The sequence below is a fragment of the Lepisosteus oculatus genome, chromosome 4 (assembly GCF_040954835.1).
Source record: "Lepisosteus oculatus isolate fLepOcu1 chromosome 4, fLepOcu1.hap2, whole genome shotgun sequence".
Taxonomy (NCBI): Eukaryota; Metazoa; Chordata; class Actinopteri; order Semionotiformes; family Lepisosteidae; genus Lepisosteus; species Lepisosteus oculatus.
The window spans coordinates 50,258,144-50,282,117 of NC_090699.1; positions in this window are offsets into that span (position 1 = coordinate 50,258,144).

A 23,974-nucleotide genomic window follows, 5' to 3' on the forward strand; every position below is an offset into this window, starting at 1 on the left:
ATCCACCTGGATGATGCGACGGCAGCCATAGTGTGCCAGAACACTCATCACACATCATCTATTAATGGTGAGGAGAGCAGAGTAATAAAGACAATTCATAGATGGGGATTATTAGGAGGCCATGATTGGTAAGGGCCAATGGGAAATTTGGCCAGGAAGCCGGGGTTATACCCCTACTCTTTTCGAGAAACACCCTGGGATTTTTAATGACCACAGAGAGTCAGGCCCTCGGTTTTACATCTCATCCGAAGGACGGTGCCTGTTTACAGTATAGTGTCCCCGTCATGGACCCACATGGACCGCAGGGTGAGCGCCTCCTGCTGGGCCCACTAACACCTCTTCCAGCAGCAACCTTAGTTTTTCCCCAGAAGTCTCCCATCCAGGTACTGACCAGGCTCACACCTGCTAAGCTTCAGTGGGTTGTCAGTTGTGAGTTACAGGGTGATAAGGCTGCTGGTTATGTTACTTGTGTCTGGAACAACACCTTACGGAAGACATGACCTTATTGAGATCCCATCAGGATTTATAGGTCATTCTAAATGAACTGCTAAAAGACATAGAAGAAAGGAAAATCTGTAAGTAGTTTAGCAAGTCCATACTCAGCAAGAGGAACTGTAAACCTGTTGCACACCTGACTGCTATCATACAGTCACCTATTTATATGCAATGCTGCCAGGTTTCATGCAGCAAAAGTTCAACACAAGTGTCTCCAAGAGTTCATTGATAATAATAATTCAATCAAAAAGCCCAATCCACAATAACAACAAGCCCCTAGTGTTACCCCACGCCCCTGGACGACTCATCATCCCACCTCGCATTCCAGCACAGTTCGCAATTACCCCATTTACCCCAGCCTATTTAATGCTGCTTCACTCTCTCCCCTGTGCTCAGTATTTGGGTTTTTCCTGGCTAGAGCGACTGTAATTCTTGCTAACACTTACTGCTTGGTTTGTTCTCGACTACAGAACGTCTCCTGGTTTTGGTACTTTAGTTCTTGTTCTGGCTTGTCTACCTCCAGCTTTCGGACCTCAGATTGTTGTATCGACTATGCCTTTGGAGATCACCCTGGTTTTCTGCATAGGGTCCTTGCTACTTTTTCTTAACACCTAGATAAGTACATCTTGATACTGCAAGAAAATTTTAAAAGACTGAAAAAAACAAAGCTCATATCGGCTTACTAAGTGCAGATTTGACAAAAACTTTGCACAGCAAAAAATAAAAACCCATCCCTGCTGAGAATGTGTGTGTACCATAAAAACATTTACAGTAAATTATAACCTACTGTCCTGAGAAGCAGAGTGTGACACAAGTTTATAAACTGTATGAGTAAGCTTACTTGCAACTGAACTGTTACAAGAACCTTATACTGTTAAACATAGTCTAAACAAAGTTAAAATCTGGCTGGTGACCAAGTCAAAGCATCTAGGTGGCTTGATTGATCAAATTCCTATACAGAATAAATACAAAATGTAAAGGGAGTAAGTTATGGGTTAATGAGATTAATCATGTGTGAAATCACTGCCTGTTTCTTTTTCTTGAAAACAGAGGTTTTCCATTCTGGTCCTAGAAGGTCTGCAGGTTTTTCAGGTATCTTTAAAATATCAGCACCTGAACAGGTAGCAGAAGCTGTTAAACTGCCCACTGAAGTAAATGATGAGCTTGATCATAAAGAGTCCAGCTGGACAGAAAACTGTACTTTGTTTCCCATCAGGCTTGACAAGCTTCCCAGTTCCCTGCTGATGAGAAGAAGAACTATAGCAATACTGCCCCAACATGCTTGAAAGAAGGAATGGTGCTGACTGTCAAGATCGTCATCCCTCCTCTTAAGGGCACTCCATCCCTTTCGTATTTTAGTTGATTGTGTGCACCTGCCCCCTGTTTAGTCTGCCACAATTTAAGCTTGGTGCTCTCGCTATTCCTGGCTTAGCATTGGAAGACCGACGCCCAGAAGCCCACGTACCAGGGGGTCCAGGAGAGACCCAACGGCACCAGCTTCATCACGGCATCCTGACCATCTGAGTCCGGGGTTCGGAGCTCATTACTTTGGTTTTATTCCCTGTTCCAGATCCCGTTCAGGATTTTAACCTTGTTTGTCTCGTCTTGGATGGATCACCCATTGGACTTTGGACTGCGCCCCGATTGTCTGCTTGTACTGTCTGAACTTGTTTGCCAGCGTCACGCCCCCCGAGCACTGGATCACCGTTGTCACACCCCCATGTCTGTCAGGCCCATCCTAATCCTGCTGTACCTACCCCTGTTGTCCTTCCCCACTTACTTCCGGATTATACCATCTGCAGAGGGTACTGAACTAAACTTCACGGGAGCCTGGACTGACTGAGTCATGCATTGTTGGGTTTGTGTTTGATGTAGTGCTTTGTCTTTAGACCAGAAAACTCAAATTTGTCATATCTGACCACAGAATCGAATCGTTTGCCACATATTTATAATTTCACTTCGTTGCAAATCCCATGTGGGACTGGACATTTGTAAAGTCACTCTTAGCCTCACAGTGACATCCCTAACCAGTTTCCTCCTTGCCAAGCTGCTCAATTTGGTAGGACAGATAGTTAGGGTGACGTCCACCAGATATTAAGTCTTTTGAGAGGTGTTTATACCCTTCTCCCAATCCACCTTTATACAGTACAACTTTATCCCTGAACTGTTGTGAAAGTGCCTTGGTCTTCATGGTTGAATATTTCTCTAGAGTGAGGTATCTTACAGAGAGTCACGTTATTGAACACAGAGCTTTTTGTGCTAATTGTCAACTAATTGTGTGGTTCATAAGGTACTTTTGTTCACCCAAATTATTTTAGGTTTGCCACAGCAAAGTGTCTTTAATAAAATATTTTATTTAAAAGTATTTTATATACTTTCAAACAATACAATCATGAGTTATTATATACTATATACAATCATGACGTTCATTTTTCTTTCATATTAATTCAATTTTAATTACAGTACTTAATTTTTTTTCTGTTAATGTGTTGAATAGGTTGTGTGCTGTATTTACAGGTAACAAATATTAATTGCTGCATCAAAATGTTGACTGCAAGCATTAGAGAGGCAAAATATGGAAACGGTGCAAGGGTGTTAATACTTTTGTAAGGCAATGTGTTTAATTGCTGATTCATTGCAACATGGAGGCCCAGTCTTTTAAGTTTTCAAAAACCTAATCTTAAAAGATATAGCAAAGATGTAATATGAATGTATATTCATAAAGGTCAATGATTCAGTCTAGGAATACAATGCATAATGAAAATTTTGTAAAAATAAAATGGCAAGATAATTGTGAAGACATACAGTATGTGAGATAAAGTTTACCTAAAGTATTTACAATGTTTTAGGGGAGGAAATGACATCAGGAGAAATTTCAGATTACTCACAGCTGAGTCTGATTCAATGTGGTTGTTGTCATCCCTCCCAAACTTTATTCGTTATTACCTCCATTAGGGTGAACTATCTGTAATATGTAATATTTGTAAGCTAAAAATATAGAAGTATCTCACTTCAGAGTGTGAGGAAATAAACACGAATTTTCAATGGGATGCACAAATTTTAAGTACAGAAGGTAGCTGTGTCAGCAGCGTAGGCTGCAAAGGAACAAGTAAAGGTTTATTCCTTGCTGAAAAGAGAAGAAAGAAGCAACATTTCGGCTGTGGAGCCTTCTCCGGGTATCTCCACGGACGTAATTTATTTTCTACTCTTTTCAGCAAGGAATAAACCTTTACTTCAACACATTTTAGGTTGATCAGAACTCATAAAGTCCCAAGGCTTATCCCTGTGATGACCTACAAGTATGCTACAATATCAACCAAGAAAATATTCAATACTAAACAATATGCAACTCTTCAAGGCTGAAATACTGCGAACTAAGATAAATAGTACAAGCTTTTATGTATCTTTCTATTATTGAACACAGTATTTTTGTTTGTTTTTATTCACAAATTCCACAACATCTTCAACAGGTATCATAGGAAAACCCCTTGTGTGAAAAATTTCTTTAAAAATCTCAAATAATTATAATATTATTTAGTTACATTTTTACAGCACCTTAGATCTCAGGTGTTTCACATCCTGTACGTAAATAGGAGGAGACTCACTCCTCTCCATCCACCACTAAAGTGCAGCATGAACCATTATGCACCGGAACCTCCATTATACAGTAAATTGGGTATTGAAGTGGAAACTACTTCACCAAATTAATTAAATTTTAAAGAGGCCAGGTTGTTTACACCCAGAGCAGGATTTAGACAGGACACTAGGGTTAATATCCTTACATGTATGAGTGGTATCATATACTGTATAATGGCCGGGATCTTTAATTACCAAGTTTTCAGAACTACTGTAGGTCAGTTCAATGTCTCCTCTGAAGGATGCCACCTCCCATGGTCTACATACTGGACACCAGGGAATAAGAGGGAAATTCAGCAACCTACAGTACTTTTCCCATAGCAACCAGGTCACCATCCCTTCACTGATCACAACCAGATAAGCAACCAGGCCACCATCCCATTACTGATAAGGCCCAACCTTACTTACAGTAGCTTCTGAGATGTGGTGAGAACAAGATCAAGATCTAGGAGTAGGATTCCTTTGCTGGCTGCAGAATTTGAATTGGCAACCTTCCAGCCACAGGTGCAGATTCTTAGCCACAGTGCCACCGCTCTGCCCCTATAAGACTGCAGGTTGGTAATATTCAACGATTTAATTTTTTTTTAAGATGACTTTCCAACACGCAACTGTCACTGACCCACAACCACTGTGAGAGAATGTGGTTGTTTTAATCTAGACACCCCATAGATCTGATGTACAACAGATCTATATAGGATTTCTTCTATGTAGAGAGTACAGGATAACCTACTGTACTTGAATTTCTTTAAAATTTACAATCCTCCTAATGCAATTAATCAGAATACAACTTGCATCACAACTTTACTGAATTAACATAAAATGAGGATTATTCTTACTTTTACTGCAATAGCAAAACATTAATTGAAAAAATATTTTTTAATGTTAAAAAATTAGCTTCTCTGTGTCACATTCCTAAACTGATCTCAGTAATACATACTGTAGATAAACAACCAGGTCACTGTTAAATTCTCAATACTTTTATTGTTAGATTTAAGTGTATTAGTAATTTGTAATGTAATTAGCAATGTGATAGTTTGTAATTAAGCTGTCACTAATGAATCTTCAAGTCTTAATCTAAAGCAAATTCATTCTTCTCCTAACCTCTTTTTATCTGAGTTGTTTTTATTAACCAGTAACAGACACTCAAGTCATAGTTTCTGAGTGACATACATTCAGTTAAGTTTTTAATAAAACATTTAATCCTCCCTGGTGTTTTGTGTCTCATAAATATCCTGACAGTCCTTGGCAGTGTTGTTAAAAACTGGCATGCCATTATAATTTCTTTAAAGGTTAATTGTGAAATCTGTTCCTTCTCAATTGCTACCATGCTATGGGGTATAGACATTGAAAGCACATTCTTCATAATTTGAAAAGGTCTTCCCTTTCAGTATGATCATCCACTAGTAGGGAATTAACAATACTTCTCATAGCTAATAAATTTTGCAAACTTCAGGCATTGATATGGACCTACATAAAAGTTCTGTAACATTTTCTTTGAAGCCTCACCTGGCTATTAAGCAATTATTACCCACTTACCTGTTAGCAACAAGCTCCTAATAAATTATTCATACCTAGCAAACAAAGCATTATAAGGTAGTTATTACCACAAATTGCAAATGTATTGTATTTACTGCTCATTAGACATTAATAAAGTAAATAAAGTATTTGCATCTGTGTCCAACACAATGCCTACTGGTTGCTTTTTAATCAGGTATTGTGATAATAAATCATGTATTCAAAGCAGAGGATACAGTATATGGTTAAATGTTGTGTTCTTTAGGCACAAAATCCATTTAAATGTAAATTTCTTCTATAATTGCATTCACACTTTTGTAGAAAATATAATTAACATTCATTTTTAAACACAGACTTTAGAGATTGTTAGTAATGGATAATGAATTCTGAAGTTTTTTATCATGAGCTGAAGAATTTACATTAGGAAATACCTTATCAGCAAGACATAGGTAAAGAATAAATATTTCTGTACAGTAGCTATTAGAGTAACACACCATTTAATTGCACACTAGTAACAATATCAGAGTTTGCTATTCAGAGTGCAAAGATGAAACAACTGTTATTAAAGCAAATGTTTTACAAACTTCATTGTCATGTAAGTGAAAACTACAAAAGCCACTATCATTAAGTATTTCTATTCATCTTCTCAGTTTCATTTTAATTTCCACCAAAACACATCTAAACAAAGGCAGAATGGTGGTGCATGTTTACACACATATGAAAAATGAATGTGAAGAGAGAACTTTCTCAAAAACAAAACACTAGGAAATGTAGCAATTTTTTTTATTTCTATAGCACTTCAGACAGTTAATTCTGAATGTAATGCATTAACGTAACAAGCGAAAAAATACTATAAGATGACTTTTTAACCAGCCCATTTATTCTAGATGTGCCACACAAAACTTTTTTGTCCTGATATCATAAAGCAATTGAGAAATGGAACATCCTGGTTTTCACATCCTCACAAGTCCATTCAATCAATCTAGATTTTCAGCTGTACTTTATTCAAGTATTCAAAATCCTCCAAGACATCGACAAAGTCAACCCAGCAGTTTTCTTCAGGATCAATGTATAAAAAGAATAAGCAAGCACGCAGGAAAGCTAAGGTGTAGTTCTATTCAGAACTGTGAAGAGAAGGCACTTTTATATTCAAACAGATGTAGGATTATAGAACAAGGTGCCTAGCCATGTTGTTGAATGTAGTACCCTGACATCCTTTGGTCTAGGAACCAAATGATGGGCCTAATAACCTCTTTTGTGCGTATGAGCTTATTACAAAATGGAATCCTCCAGAGACGGCCTTTGCAGAAAAAGTTAATTGTGTTAAAATATCTAGCAAAAGTGAGAGCTGGATATGGTGTTACATTTAGAGCTCCTGTTTCCAGCTGGGAGTTCTTGGAAAGCAATTTCCTTATGTGTACACACTACTGCAAATACAGGACAGGAAAAGAGAGAGGGAAAAAATGAAGGCAGATATAATGTTTGATTGTGGAGAATAAATACTGTGAATTAAATTAAAATCTGGGCTTTACATTGTTACTAAACTTACTCTCCCAATTCACAGGTTGGACTTGAGTTAAAAGCATTGTACATAATTTACATTCACTTATGTATGTTATATATGTATATATTCCTTTATTACATTTGTAGTTTTGCTTACTAAACACAGGAAGAAGGTTATTTAGATTAGGTTTTTCATTCTGCTTCCTATACAATATCAGCTCAGTGTTCATGTGCCTAGTTAAACCTCTAATTAATTAATAATTATACGGGTGGTTAATGTGTAGTCTCCCTTTATTGCTGACATTTATTATGATAATTTCTTCACCAGTAATAATTCCTTTTCTCAATTATTTTAATTTCCACTGAAAGATATCTGAACAAGAGCAGAATTTTGGTGCAGTGGTTAGCGTTTCTTCCTCGCAGTGCTGGGATCCTGGAACCAATTCCGGATCTAGGGAGCTATCTGTGTGGAGTTTATATGTTCTTGCTGTGCTCGCATGGGTTTCTTCTGGGTGCTCCAGTTTCCTCCCACATTCCAAAGGGAAGATTGGTCCTAGGTACAGTATGAGTGTGTGTGTCTGCCCTGCAATGGACTGCTGTCCTATCCAGGGTATATCCTGCCTTGCACCCTTGCACTGCTCCCCCAGGAATCTAAATTAGATGAAGCAGTTAATAAAATGGATGGATCTCAACAACTGTTAAATTCATTTAATCCAATTCCGACCCCAAAATTCGAATTATGTTTTCTTTTTGTAGTCTCTAGTTTGTTGCAATAGAAAAATCCTCTACTATATGTTAAATTGTCATTTTTTTCCATCTCTTTATGAACAAAGAACAGAAAAAGAAACTGATGTTTAATTACTGCAATAGAGTTCAAGTCAAAATGTGTCTTCTGAGGGTACACAGGGCTTGTTTTTAAATATATGGATGTACAATACTCCTGTCACAGTTTTGTTAATGTTGATTGTTAACAAATAAAAAATAAATCACAAAACAGCTATTGAATAAGTTAAGCTCAAACGTTTGCATAGAAAGTTGTTGGGGTTGTCTGAAAAAAAATATTCTTGGGAGTAAACATTACATTACGTTGTTAAATTGCCAATGTGCAAAACTGCAATAGCATTCTCACATAACATAAACTGCTCAGCTTCCTTTCCATTTGGTTTTTTTCCTCAGCTTTGCTTCAGATGTTTTTACTTGTTAACAGTATGCAAACATTTAATATGAACACTAACACCATGAGTAAACAGTGTGCTTTATGTTTGGGTTTTAAAGAAAAATATAAAATTGAAAGCTTTAAGCGCTGAAACAATTATTCAACAATGATGAACTCACAATAAAGGCCATTGTAAAATACCAGTTATAGAAACCAGCACATGTACAGTATAACATATAGCATGCATATGTATCTCTAGAATGAATGTTATATTTGTATTTGGAAGCATTTTGAAATGCTGCTCCAATCGACTTTATTTATAATAGAAATTTAATTCATTCATTGTCAAATTACATTTTTGATTGTGGTGGACCATTTTTCTTTTTGTCAGAACTGAACATAACACTTTCATTCTTAATGCATAATACATATACTTTATACAAGGAAAACAAAAGTGAATGTGAAAGCAGCAGAGAAAATTAAGATTGATTCTGTTCTGTAAAACAGAGAGCAGTAATTCATAAGCACTTCTTTGGCTTCTATAAAGCGTATTGCACATTTCCATAAGGTCTCTTGATATGATGGCTCCCGTGACTTTTTCAAATTTGATTTGGAGATGGTACAGGTGTCCTGGTCACATCATTGTAAAATCAGGTTTTACCTTAATCCCACAGCTTTTCATCAGGAGACAGTCAAAGCTCATGTAGTTAAAAAAACATGGTAAGTCCATGTCAACAGAAAGTGCTCCATACTGTAGATATCAGGCCCAGAAAAGACCTTCATTGTCTTGTTATAAAGTGATATTCATGTCTGGAAGCAATTTTATTTCCATCTTTGTCATTCTGTACTGCAGTGAGATTGAAAAACTCAAATAAAAAAAACTCTGAGATTCAGCATACCTGAACTCTAATGAACAACTCTTTAAGCTCCTTAGGCAACTGGCATTATGAGGAACTCTGAGCATCTGGTCAAATGCTGTGTGAAGCTGGCGTGGAGGACAGGACAGAAACGGATTGAATGTCATATGTCAGGCATTTTTCCAAACAAAATATAAATGAGTCTGTATAATTGGAATTTGCTGTGTGTGAATTTGGGTGTAACAGCTCAGAAATATGCTCAAATGTGGCCGTCCCTTAAGAACCAATTGCGTGTGAACTAGAGAACTGGATTTCATATCGTAAATCAATAGCATATATAGGCAGAACTTCAGCAGAACAGCTTCTTCAGTCCCTGTTTGCAAAGATTAAATCTCTTTTCTAGAATAGGTTTCTTGCCCTATAAAGCCTGCAGATGGGAGCTGACAATTTCCAGAAGGAAAAATGCATTGCATTCTACAAAATTTATTAAATACTTAATCTCTTTCATTTCTGTGAGCAACGAATGAAAAGAAAGCAAACTAGTTACTTTTCATAACATTCTTATGAATGAAGGTAGAGACATCCAGTGGTTGCACTAAAAACAAGCTTCTGTCGAAAGCAACTGTGAAACTGCAGCAACTGAATGATGTATTGCTACACCCTGGCTAATTGATATGGACTACATCCAGTAGCACTGTTTGAAGTACAGTCAGGACTCCATAAGTCAACTGCATTTATCATTAGCAGGGTTTACCAAGCAAACAGGACAGCTAGATTACCAAGTCTAATTACATATAGAATGAAGAGCTCAGTGTGTTCTCACACGTCACAGAGGAATTCAAAGTCGAGGTAATATAGAAAGCAGTGGCTTTTAATTAAACCAATGTCAGTTACCTTTCAGCAAGCCCTCTAGTTTTAATTTAAATTATTCACGGTGAGAACACTAGGGGCATGCTTCGTCTCAGTCTCATAAATGAACACTTACTGTACATGATCTGAAAACATAAGGAATTTGCACCTCCTCATCAGACCCTTCCTCAGTAAAAACCTAATCTCCATCACATTCCTCACACTTGAAAAGCTCACCTAAGGTGCAGAGTGCATGACTATCAGTTAAAGTTTGGCTGAAATGGCAACGACACCTCTCTGAATATTATTCAAAAAAGTCCTGTGGCCTATTTCCCATACGAGCAATCTGAATTTATCCAGAAGAAAACAAACACTAATACAATGTGACGTTTTTTTGCAATAAACTGTATGTTGCCTTTGCATATGGGACAAGTGTGATTTTAGTACCTTCTTGCACTTGGTTGTTACTTTCTTTTTAGACTTCACTTTAGGTGTGCACCTAATTTTGGCAACAGGTACTTACCAGATTAATATACAGTTTATACAGTATATAGTATGAAAATAAACTGACTGGGGATAAATAACACATATTTTATTTAGTTAATGCATTTCATTAACAATATAACAGGCCTAGTTACTGTAAACTGTATATTATCACCATAACACAAGAAGTCTATTGTCCATTTTTAATTTTTAATTTAGCTTTTGCACCAGAATTTAGGTTGGACAAATTTTTTGATAAAGATACTGTGCATCTTTGGAGAAGAAGAATCAACAGTCTTGCTAAATTAGTAACCTAAATTCACCACTGAATATGAATAAAATATGAAATACAGTATATCATAAATAGGTGAAACAGCAATAAGGTTATGATTTATGGAGCATGTGTAGTTGTTTCTATTACAATGCATGGCTTTCCTGAAAAAGAATTGGCATAGCACAGGCCATTTTTAATTCTCAGTACTCAACCCCGCTCAAAGACTTGTGAAGTGTGAAACCTAGAGTATGAAACCTACAAACTACTGAAACAAATGTGTGGCCCAACTATACTTTTTGAGAAATACTAAAACTAAAGATTTATGTTTGCCTTCAAAATATTCAGAAAAGACATATACAACAGGTATCCCAAAGTATTTTAAGACTGCATATAATATTTACTATAAATTGACTGTTCCATTTGTAAAAAAAAAATGTACCAAAAATAAAAGGCAGAGAACTGGAAATTCTGAAAAGTTTTCTGTAGATTAGGATACTTACTGTATAATGGCCTGGCAAGCACTACAAATTTAGTCTTAACATGTTTAACGTGTTTCCTGTGTTTTTTCTCCCAGTGTTTATGAAATTGTTATATCTCAATATCTCTGCTACAGCTTCAGATTTAGCAGGTCACAAGCCATTGAAAGAATGTTTTATCTACCATGTGTATAACCCTAATAATGTTGATTGTGGAGCCAAGTCCTCATGGGATGATGATGTCGTATCACAACTTGAAGAAGATAGCTCAGAAATTTGCAGCTGAGTGCTTTTCTTATAGCCTGAGTTCTAGACCTTTTATGACATCTCATTATGTTGATGTTGCGAACTGGTGACACTGATTTCCAGTGCTTAAATTGAAGATATTTTTGAGACCTTAGATATAGAGGTTACACAAATTATCTTAGACGGGTGTCGTGCCACATTAAAACTGATGGCCAGGTGACACACCAGAGGACATGGCTCTCAGCTACAAAATGGTAAATTTTGCAAAAACGACGAGGATCACAGTAGCAATACATTTCCATAAAAGTGCTAAAGTGTAGCAATATGTTAAATAATAGGGGAAACTCTTAGAGGCACAGTAAATGTGAAAATCCTTTATAACTCATAAACTACATTTAATAGAATATATCAAACATCATACAATACCTTGGTTAGTGTTTTTTTTTCAAGACCAGTAACATAATGAAACTATACAAGTTTTACAACTTCTGTTACTGTGGAAAAGAAAAAAAAATCAGGCTGTTAATTTCTTGAATATCAATTTCACAGCGTTACTATACTTCATCCATCATGATGTACGGTACCATTATTTTTTTCTTTTTTTGGACTAGATGTTTAAAGAATGGTATTGTCAGCTCACTCAGTGCATTTTGTCATGTAGAAAGCACAATAATAGGCCAGAGGCCAAATACGGGTCCGACTCATACACTGATGATTGCTAAAGATTTTTAAAGATGACCCTGATCCAAGAAAATGGATTATGTCTTGATATTCATTCAGTAACAGCATGAATGGCTTCATAGTGATTACCTGCTGAAAGGCAAAATAACCATGTTATTTGCCCATGCTTTGATCTCTGTTAAGGATGGCTGCTTTCTCCAAAACTAGACAGTGGTGAAAGGGATGCCCTGGGTTTCTTCACCAGGATTTGGCTGAGGAGATGGTTCTGCACATACTTACAGTAATAACTCTCTTACAGAAGTAACATTCAAAACATATCTATGAACTCTAAAAAAGAGCAGAGTGAAAGTAAGTCAAGTAAGTAGAAACAGTATAATGTAAATTGATATACTGTATCTAGTCTTTCATTTTGATTGTATGTTTCTGTTTCTGGTCACAGAAATGAACATTCACTGCCTTGTAAGGTCTGTATTTTCAATATGAATATATTTTTGTTTGTTTTCAATACTGCTTACTACATTTTGGCAACATTGTCTCATGTCGGCAAAGTATCCTTCTTTTCTAGTCTTTTTTTTTCTTCAAAAAGCAAAAACCTCCCAAATAGATCCTGTCAAAAATTAACCGTGCTTTTTATTCTCTTAAATAGAGCTTCAGACTTCTTTGCTGGATTCGACAAAGCCTGCAGGAAAATCCGTTTTCTTAGTGTCTGCTCTAGGTGTCAGAGATGTGGCTGCTTGGAATGCCTACATAAAGGTCTGGTTGGCTCAGGGGTTTTCTTTTCTCTCTTGTACCATCTGCTCTTTTGTTTTTCTGTCGTTCACTGGCTGCTCATTTCTGTGCCAGGTTAGTTTGTGGCTGCTATGAAGTCTTGGTGAGACAGCTGAGAAAAAAGAAAAGTAAAAACAAAATACGAGGCAGATGAATAACACTTCTCCACAGGAAAAGTGAGCCCACTGCATTTTGTTTCTCACAGCCAGAATCAATGCGTACGAATCCCTCAAAGCAAGATCTGGTTACAAACCATAAATAATTTACCTCAGTCTTTTGTTAAAAAGTTCCTATTTACAAGGTAACAAAGCAAGTTAAAATGTTTGTTTCCCTTTGGATCTCTATCTGATAACATCTGTGGGAGTACTTGCACCGAGAGATGTGTGCTTTGACAGGACATCTGTCATGTGTGTATCCTCAGCACAGAAGGTCAAGTATAAATATGTTAACAGGTATGGGTACATTGACCTCCCACAGAAAAGTCAGTAGCACTGTGACTCAGCCCTGAAACCATTGAGGGTTTCATACACTGCCCTACCAAAATGTTTCAAAACAGTAAGGCCTGGACAAATCCATTGGTCAGCCCTGGAAAACAAAAGCACCCCCTCCCCCTTTTATTTTAATAACAAACTTTATTTTAAATAGTGCCTTTAAAGGTGACTTCTCAAAGCACTTTGCAGAACGACAACAACAACAAAAAATCCAAAATATACACAAAGAAAATATGCAACGAAAGGAGATAGCACATGGGCATACTGATTATGGTAGGAGCAAACGAGTATATAACAGAAGCAGTTAAGTAAAGGCGTTTCCAAAGAAGAAGGTTTTAAGTCTAGACATGAAACAGTTTAGGGAAGGTGACCTTAATTTATTCTTTGTTCTTCGTTTTTTGGTGTGAATACAGCCTGGGCTTTACCACATTATCACATCTACGTAAGAATCTTTTAACCATTTTGTCATTTTGTTGTTATCAAATGGTAAACATTTGCTTATGGATGGAGAGTCCCCATTCAGCAGATTGGATATGTTGCCATTAAATCATCAATTTCTAAAGTCCTGGAAAATGTATCTTCAACAGGCATTAAAAACCAGTATGTGGGACAACGTGAAGACCTTTTCATCTTCTATTGTAGCACTTGCACTCACACCCCCAGATATGAGCCACCAACTCCCTCCAGCTCTAGAGGCTGAGTGCCCAATCCAACACAGCCTGCACAAGCATTTAATCTGCTTCACCAAAAAGTTGGCTTTTTACTTAAGAGTCCTGAAGAATGGACAGCATTGTCACAGTCTCTTCATACACTATGAGACCTGTATCACTACAAATAGTTTTGTTTCTGCACCAGGGATAACCGTGCCACAAAGAACACTTTTTTTTTTCTCATGCAGGGTTTGGAATGGAAGCTGACTTATTCTGGATTCACTTTCAAATGTCATTCTGTTTTCTTGTTGATACTGTTTGGCATTTTTGCAATTTTATGTTGCCTCTGCTCTCTCCCGGCTTGTGTCACAGACATCTGCATTTAGGTAAAAATAGCTCCCAAATCCTTTCCAGCTATTACTGTGGTGTGCCTTAACCAACACATGAAATGGGTTGTTAAAACTATTAGCATTTATTACTATAAATCTGTGTTCTGCATGTGTTTTGTTTCTGTTTTCTCAATTTTAAAGTGTTTTTGCCTCAGGATGTGTTTTTTTATGTTGGGTATATTACACATTTGACACTAATATATTATGACAGTAAATCACATTTCCTCAAATTAGAAATGCTCAGCAAATGTTACTAAAAAATTATAAAAGCCAGGAGGCTATGTTGAATGACAGGGCAATATAAAGCTTTTCATATTTATTTATGAGTGTCAGTATAAGTCATGCCATCTGGGATACTCTCTCAAGGTATGGTCTATGCAACGGTTTATAATTGTATATACAGGATTGTTTCATCTGTTTTGCCTGCAAAAGACTCATTCCTCAAAGACATTTATTCCATAATATACTCAAACTCTTACTTCATTGGGCTTTGCTTTTTTAATTTAAATCCTTGTACTTTTAAATAAGAAGGGATCAACAGTCAGATATATACTGTAGGTAACGAGACACGGTTGTTTCCATACTGCAGTATCATTCTGTTTTGCAGCTCTGCAAGGGTGTTGCTGAAATTAAGATTTCATTAACCAAATCAAGGTGTTTAATAGTTACATTGTGTTAGTAATTCAGCCTCTGATAAGCCTCTGATATGAGAGAGAAAAGACACCTCAAAGAAGGTCATACCTTCATACCACTGGTTAGACGTGAGTGCCTTATTTTTATTAGGGTGTCAATATGTTTAGTAATTATTGTTCATTTCTATAGCCCATAGAAGATTAAAAGTGGAATCAAATGCTTGCAAAAAAAGGATTATTGAATTCCCACACCTTGTTTTCCTTGTTTTCTTAAGAACACAGCTTGATCTTTTCGCTGTAGATATAAAGATTCAAACCAGTTGATACAGTATTGACAGACATATTATAAGGAGGTGCCAGTGCAGTATGAATTGATAACCATTAGAAATGCTGTAACTTGGGCAGACAGACAAGTAGGTGGCGCTCTTCCTAATGGGCCAGAATTTCCAAACCAATGTCCCAGTATGGTAAGAGATGGCATGGAGCTCTATGAGCTCTGCCAACTGACAGCCCACTGAAGCTAAGCAGGTGTGAGCCTGGTCAGTACCTGGATGGGAGACCTCCTGGGAAAAACTAAGGTTGCTGCTGGAAGAGGTGTTAGTGGGGCCAACAGGGGGCACTCACCCTGTGGTCCATGTGGGTCCTAATGCCCCAGAGTAGTGATGTGGACACTATACTGTGAACAGGATGAGACGTAAAACCGAGGTTCTGACTCTCTGTGGTCATTAAAAATCCCAGGGCACTTCTCGGAAAGAGTAGGGGTGTAACCCCAGCGTCCTGGCCAAATTTCCCATTGGCCCTTACCAATCATGGCCTCCTAATAATCCCCATCTATGAATTGGTTTCATTACTCTGCTCTCCTCCCCACTGATAGCTGATGTGTGGTGAGCATTCTGGTGCACTATGGCTGCCGTCACATCATCCAGGTGGATGCTGCACATTGGTGGTGGTGGAGGGGAGTCCCCATTACCTGTAAAGAGCTTTGAGTGGAGTGTCAAGAAAAGCGCTATATAAGTGTAAGCAATTATTATTATTATTATGAGGTGCTGTCAATCCAGAGTTCTGGCTACATTCCACTCTGGGCTTGAATAGTGTGGCCTCACTGAAGTTCTACATTAATTGAGTACTATAGTGGTGGATGGAGTGGGTCCTCTCATATATAGGTTGCAAACAAAATATGGAAGCACTAATCTTAAATCATTTAACAGGCCAAAAAGTGTGGTTAGTATAGCTTTTATGAAATGTGAAATTGAGTTTACTAGTGTCTGGAATTCATCAGGAGGGATGTGGCACCATTTTTCCATGATAAAGTCAATCAGCTCATAGACGGTTGATGAAAATGGAAAACACTGTCTCCGTCATCATTCCAGATTATCCCCTCAAACATTTGCATCCTCATCTGGTGACTGAAAAGGACATAATAGATCATTAAATCCTCAGCAAGCCAAAGGGTATGGGGACATTGTCATCCTGTAAGCCACTGACAGGGAAAAAATGCCGCAATATAGCATGAAAATGATCACTCAGTACTATCAAGCAGTGTTCACCATTGACACGTGCAGGTGCTAGTTTGCGAGAACATAATGAAGGATGATGTTTGTGCTTTGCATATCTGGGCTCACAAATGTGCTGTGCTAGATGTGACGAGTTACTTGTGCACTGCAAGCTGACTATGATATCCTGTTCTCTTGATTTCTCGACAAAGCATTTATGATGAAACCAGTTACTTGTGCCCCAGGTTGAAAATTGCAGTCAATTGATCTGCAGTTGCTCAGCTGTCTTACCTTGCACTTTGATTTCATGCACAGATATCATGAGCCTGGAGTTTGCACTTCTGTCCAGTGTTGCACTTTGCTGATGATGTTTTTCACTTGGATCTCCATGTTGACATAATCTAAGACACCATTGTACTTGAAAAATCAGCATCTTTAGCTGTCTTGGTCACTCACAGTCCTGATAAACATGCCCCAACAATTACCCTCAAAGTCACTGAAATCTCCTCTTGCAGGCATGCATGCTATCCATAATTATAAGCCATCCATCATTTTTATACATGACGCTAAGCATGCCGGGATAATATTTGCTTTTTTCCAGTTTTTCGTCAACTACCTGTGCAGTACAGTACTGTATGTAGGGCACTTTGGGGTCCTTTAAGTATGAAGAGCTCTATAAAAAAGTAATACAATAATAGGATTTTGATTGGTATCTGAGCCCTGATTGACTCCTTAAGATGCTTCTCTTCTTTCTTGTTGAGTCCAGCTGTGCCCTCACTCATCTGTCCCTCTGTAGCATGTAGCTAGCACCCTTTAGAAACTGTATTCCAACTGCATTCTCTGAATACCTTTCAGCACCTTCTCCAGACTCATCTGTGCAGACTGCACCTGTGACTCCTAAGCTCCGACTACCCTGAATCCTACAAGTCCTCATCAGCAGGGCTGAACATTGACCTCATCTATCTATAATTTCATATTTTAATGGAAAAGCTTTAATCATAACTTTTATCTTTATCATATTACAGTATATTGCTTCTTTTCATCCATTATATTACTCATTATACAATTTATAGAGTACTACATTTTTATTATTAATGCTGCAAGTATTTTAGTTACAGCTACCTGTGAAATTGCAATCCCTCTTTGTTGAAATGGATAAAGGCATCTGCTTAATGAATGAATTAATTACATTTAGAATTAAATCATCAGAATCTAGCTAACAGAGCGTTAGAGTGAATGTGCTTCATTCTACCAAGAACTGCCTTAAAGCTTCATTGATCAACACTGCAGAGGGAATATAAGATTGAAGATTTTTGGTCTTAGAATACATATTTCACAATAACTGAAAAAAAGCAGGCTGAATCATTATATATATATATGAGCAGAAATAACTGAATCAGTGATTCGAGATATCCAGGAAAATTAATTTGTTCTGAACTCCATGTTCCATAGCCTACAACCATGCCTGGCCATGAGCCTGGTCTGAAACCTGATCGTCTCTAATAAATGTAATGATGAATATCGCAGCCATGCTAGGCCTGTTTCTAGTTTTTAATGAATTTTAAATTAGTTTAATTGTTTTCTGCAAACAGCTGTAATAAATGATTTTCAGGTTTCTGGCAAATCTTATTGGACATGCTAATGGAGTCATGTTAATATTTATGTGTTTCTCCTGCCATAGCATCCATGCTTCGTAAACATGCTTTTGTTGGGGGGTAGGGGGTGGGGGGTGGAATGGGGGTGTAAATCTCACAAACTCTTTTATCAGCGGTGGTCACATTGGCACCTTCACTGCCTCCCGAGCTCTGAGGAGGATGCCATGCTAATGTTTCTGGCTACTCAAACAATCATTCAGGTCAATAGAGCTTCTAGTAACTAATTGCTTTTGGGAGATAACAGACTTTGACTGCGTACTCTGCAGCAGCTCCGAGAATAGCTGCATAATGAATGTTTAGCTGGTCCTACGTCAATATCACTCTGCACAGAAAGAACAAATTAATATTAAAAGCTTTTGATTGTTTGCCTTTATTTTTTCTGCCATGCAGTAAGCATGAATAATATAATTAATCTTTGGACCATTACTAAAGGTGAGCTGAGTGTATTATTTAATAAGGTGCCATGACAATATTGAAATACATGTTAAAACAATAAACTAAATAATTAGGCTGCTAGTGGCTTCTGGGAAACAGAGATATACAATGGCGCTGGAAATGTTTCCCCTATTTTTAAAGCAGCTTGAGTAATTGAGTTTGAGTTTTTTGTTGCTCCGAGTGATGTTGCATAATGTTAAGGTTTAGCAAAAATAAATCCTTCCATGCAAAAAAGATAAACGCTGAGTAATGATGAAACTATAGGTTTACACAAACTGTTTATACCCTGACATGCCAGTGCTGGACTGTCTTCCAAGATATTCTCTGAAAATGAGAAGCACAGCATTGAAATAAGAATATATTTCAGTAGGCCAGGCAGAAACGCAAAATGTTTGTCATTTTATATGAGTGATATGTCTATTCAATTCCACTTTCAATTTGCTACCAATGCACATTTCAATTATGTTTGAGGTTTGCTGTAGGAAATACAAATTGATTCCAACAAAAGATGACACAATGTGCCATTTTTTTCTCCCCAAACCTAATAGATCAGGATTCTACAAAATGCCAAGGATTGCAATGGATTTCTTTACTGTGACATAACTAATGGGAAACGTTTCATGATAAAGACACTCTTAAATTGAAGCAAAACTTTTTTTGAACTTTTTTATGTTTTACTTTGGTTTTGTCATGTTTCTTTTTGACGACACAATGGTGAAACATTTTTCAAGCTAAGCTAAAATGCCTTCAGCAGTATTTATTTGGTGTCCACTATGATTAACATCTCATCACAGCTATTCATTCAGATGCAGAAAAGAAAGGCAACACAGATCTAACAGCTTTAAACAAATAATTTAAACAGATGTAAAACAAAACCACAGCACGGTACAGATTACAGCATCATGATACAGGTAAGTGTATGTTTTTACAGGGTGAAATAAAAAATGAAAACATTATAATGTTAGTATTGGGTACTACTGTATATATCCTGTATTGCACTGATATAATCCTAGTTGCACTGACACACAGCCCTGATCAGCCACTGGGCAGACTGCTGGGGATGTGCTACTTTCCTTCTTGTGAAACTGTAGCTAGTTGGCAAATACGGTGTGAGGCTGTAGCCTTTACATGAAGAAATAGTATGTAAGTCTGTGTGCATGAGGAATGATTTGTATTTACCTTCCCTTTTTTCCCAAGTCACTGCTGTGGTCCTTTATTTTTGGAATTTTGTGCTGTGTGGAGGCTGTTTGGAGAAACTGAGATGGCCACCAGTAACCTTTCAGAGTTTAAGGATGACTGACACTGCTGCATCGGGAGGGATAAAATGGCTGCTGACCTGAAGAAGAAATATTATTGGCAGGCCATTTATAAAATTAATCAAATTTATATCTTATTTTGTCTGTTTAATCGCATCAAAGCATCATTTGTTTGTGCAATAAGGAAGTTAAAAAAATAATTCTTACCTGTAGCACACATTTTTGAAGTTTAGTAACTTATTTTGACATATTTTGACATGGCTGGCTGGTCGCAGTTGTCTTCTGCTATGGTCTCCTCTTGATGACCCTGGTATCCTGATCACAAAGATTCAGGTTTCTTGATTCAGATCAAGAGTGAAAAAGCTGGGAAAATCTCATCATCATTACCCTGAAGTCCTGTGAATGTAATCCTACCACTGCGTGGAGTAGCTGGTCTAGTGTCCCGTTGATCAACTTGCAAGAATGGAAAGTTAGTTGAGGCTCAAAAACATCAGTGAATCACTTACTCTTTGCGGTCTTTATAACTTATTTTGCACAAACCGGCAGAGACTTTGCAAATGGCAAGGAGGAACTTGGAAAGATCAAATGTAAATGAATCTTGTTGGACTCATTTTCATTGCTTTTATCTATAGTCTAGACTACGATCCTCCACAACCTTAGAAGAATGCACTTCTAAGGTTGAAAAGCTGACAGAGATCAACCGGCCTTCACAGTCAGCTTTTCAACCTTAGAAATGCATTCTACCAACAGCTGGATTAAAACCACGGCAAGGCTGTGCACATTTGGGCAAGCTAACATGATGACCCCAAAATAAAAAATGTCAAAAAGCGTGAGGAAGCTGCACACATCAGAAGAGCCCAGCAGACTGCTTTGCACAGTAATCATCAGCAGTCCTTCTGTTTTTCCTGTCCCTGCACCTACAGTACAAGATAAGAGATAAGACCACTTTATTAGCCATATACAATTTCTTGCATTAGAAATTTGTCTTTTTCACATACCCCAACTTGGTCTCCGTGAGACACACAGACAGAAGCATGGGGTCAGAGCACAGGGTCAGCCATTGCACAGTGCCCCTAGAGTATTTGGGGTTAAGGGCCTTGCTCAGGGGCCCAATGGAGCAGGATTCCTCTGCCAGCTACAGGATTTGAACCAGCAACCTTCCAGCCACAGGAACAGATCCTTAGCCACAGAGCCACTGCTCCACCCAGGTACATGGTCTACCTTGCACACAGGAGAATGAGGAAGCACATGCATAGGTCAACTCCTCCAACTCGCCCACCTTCAAGTTTCTGTTTTTTTAACACATCACATAGCAAAGGGTCTGCGATGACTGGAGGAAAAAAAAAGAATCCTTCAGAAAGAGCACCGGGAGGCCGCAGGGATCACAGTGTTGCTAAGAGTCAATGGAGGCCTGGATGACTAATCCTTCTCTGTCCTTTGTGGCTCTCAGTTGATTTACACCATTGCTTCAGGTACTTCAATCATAGCTTATAACGTTATAAGTTTGGAGCCACAATCACAAAGTTAAACATGCACCTGGGATAGTGTCTTTACTGGTCGCGCCACTCAGGGCACCCATTTCTGTCACCCTTTTAATGTCTTCAGTCAGGGGAGCTCTTTTAGGTCAAGCTAGTTTGATTTCTGCACTATGCTTTTATTAAATGCCCAAATCGCTCTAGCTGGCAAACTTTACACACTGTAGTACAGCGGTATCTTAAGTGTTAGTTCTACAGATCAATGCATTGGTGGAAAACTGCAGCTTCCATAGTGAAGTAGTAGACTATACAGGTGATACAAATGTCCGGTTTCAAGCTGAACACACTGAAACAAGTGACAATCTAGGATATCCAATTTTCCTTTAAGATTCTGAAAGCTCAGCTATCTTCTAATAACCCTCAGACATGAAGGACTAGTCTTGAATTGACTTATAACATCTATTCTCCAATTTAGATTCTTGTAGGATGACACAGGGCACCAGGTTCGCCCCTGTCATTTCTCCCCAGAGATAACTGCTGCTCTCCAAAGCTACACAACAATGCTGCAGCCAGAGTTCAACATCTGTGTCAGTTCATTGAGAGCCAACTTTTTTTGCATTACTGAAAGCTGATTTATACTGTATGTAGCCAAAACCCAGGATATAATTACTACATACATTTCTGTGGTAACCACCCATGACTTTAGCTAATACTAAGTTATTAAGTTGTCAGAATATTTATAATATTCTGAATAAAATCTGCCAATGTTGCAGCAGTCCAGACATTTTTATGTACATTTTAAATTACTGGCCCAAAATAACTGAATTTTATTTACAGGGTATTTTGACCTTTACATAATTACAAATTAATTTTGTTTCTGTGATGAACAGCCCCAGCGAAACAGGACTGGACATAGAAACTGCATGACACATATCATTTTAGATAGCACAAATCAAAATATTATGAAAAATGCAGTGGTGTATAAAGGCATGAGGCATTTGGTATCTATGTGTCTGGAAGACCACTGGAGAATGAGGATTTGAGCTGTAAATGTTAAGGAAAGCAGGGGTCTGAAAAGATGCCATTCATCTCTGGAGACCAATAGCAGAATCGAGTTTCAGTAATGAGAGTTTTGAGCTGCCAGTATCAGTGGCGTCCCCAGTGGGCCCAGCTTCGCAAAGAAAACACACCAGCCATAGATTTATCACAGTTCACAAAGCAGTGGGTTTGAAGAGCCCTCTTGCCATTTCAGCGAATGAACTCTCTGGTCTGGTTGAAGGCACAATGACTGACTTATATGACACATTCTCTCTGCACTTTCTGCATTTATACATAGAGCTGTTACATAATAATCACAGTTAGATTTTGGTATACACTTTCTGCAACCTTTTTTTTTGGGGGGGAGGTTAGATGATTTAACTATTTTTGGTCTTCTTCAAAGCCATTTATTCGCATTTAATTTCCCTACCATTTCAGAGACCTTCCCGACTAGCTAAATTTTTTACTTTTAGAAGACTGCAAACTCGGTACAGTGATTTTAATTTTTAAATAATTAATTATAATCACTTTCAAGAACCACTTATCCAGTGGCCTAGAGCCTATCCCGGGAAAGCATTAGGCACAAGGTGTGATACACCCTGGACTGGATGCCAGTCCATCACAAAGCACACACATACTGTACATAAACACACACTCACACTAGGGCAAATCTACCCAGAAGCCAATTAAACTACAGTACCAGTACTGTATGTCATTGGACTAAGGGAGGAAACCAGAGAACCCGGAGGAAACCCTGTGAACACAGGGAGATCATACAAACTCCACAGAGATGATACCCCAGAAATTGAACCCAGGGCCCCAGCAATGGTACCACTGTGTCACCCTAAAACTTAATTCATATTAAATGTAATTTAATATTTCTTTTTCAAAGTGGTATATAATAAGAGGGTGCAAATTAAATAACAGATATTTTAAAAGCCTGGTATAGTATAAGCCAATTCACACAACTGATGAATTGCATGCATAATTTCAAAAGTAAGATTGCTGTCGAGTATGAATACCTTATTCCCAAAAGTGCTACCAAGAAAAACGGAGAATTAAATATTTATTCCATTCATTACATATGATCATATTCAAATTAGGAAGTCTATTATTCATCATCATGAGGATCAAATCTGAAGGTTTCGACAGTGCTAACACACAGATGGCAAAACTAAACAAACTCAGCACGGGGAGGAAAATTGCTTCTTCGGGATGAAATAAAACACCAAGAGGTTTTAGTTCGGTTTTCTACTTTGTAATGTATTTATTAATCTTGTTAAACTCCTACTGGACCGGCACAGTAGTGCAGTGATTAGCCTTGCTGCCTCACAGCACTGGTAGCCTGGGTTCAGTTCTGCACCTGGGATGCTGTCTGTGTGGAGTTGTATGTTCTCCCTGTTTCCGGAAGGGTTTCCTCCCACAGTACAAAGACACCCCGCGCAGAGTGCACCCTGCCTTCTGCCTGTTGCTTGCTATGATAGGCTCCAACTCCCTCACAACCCTTAATTGGAAGATACA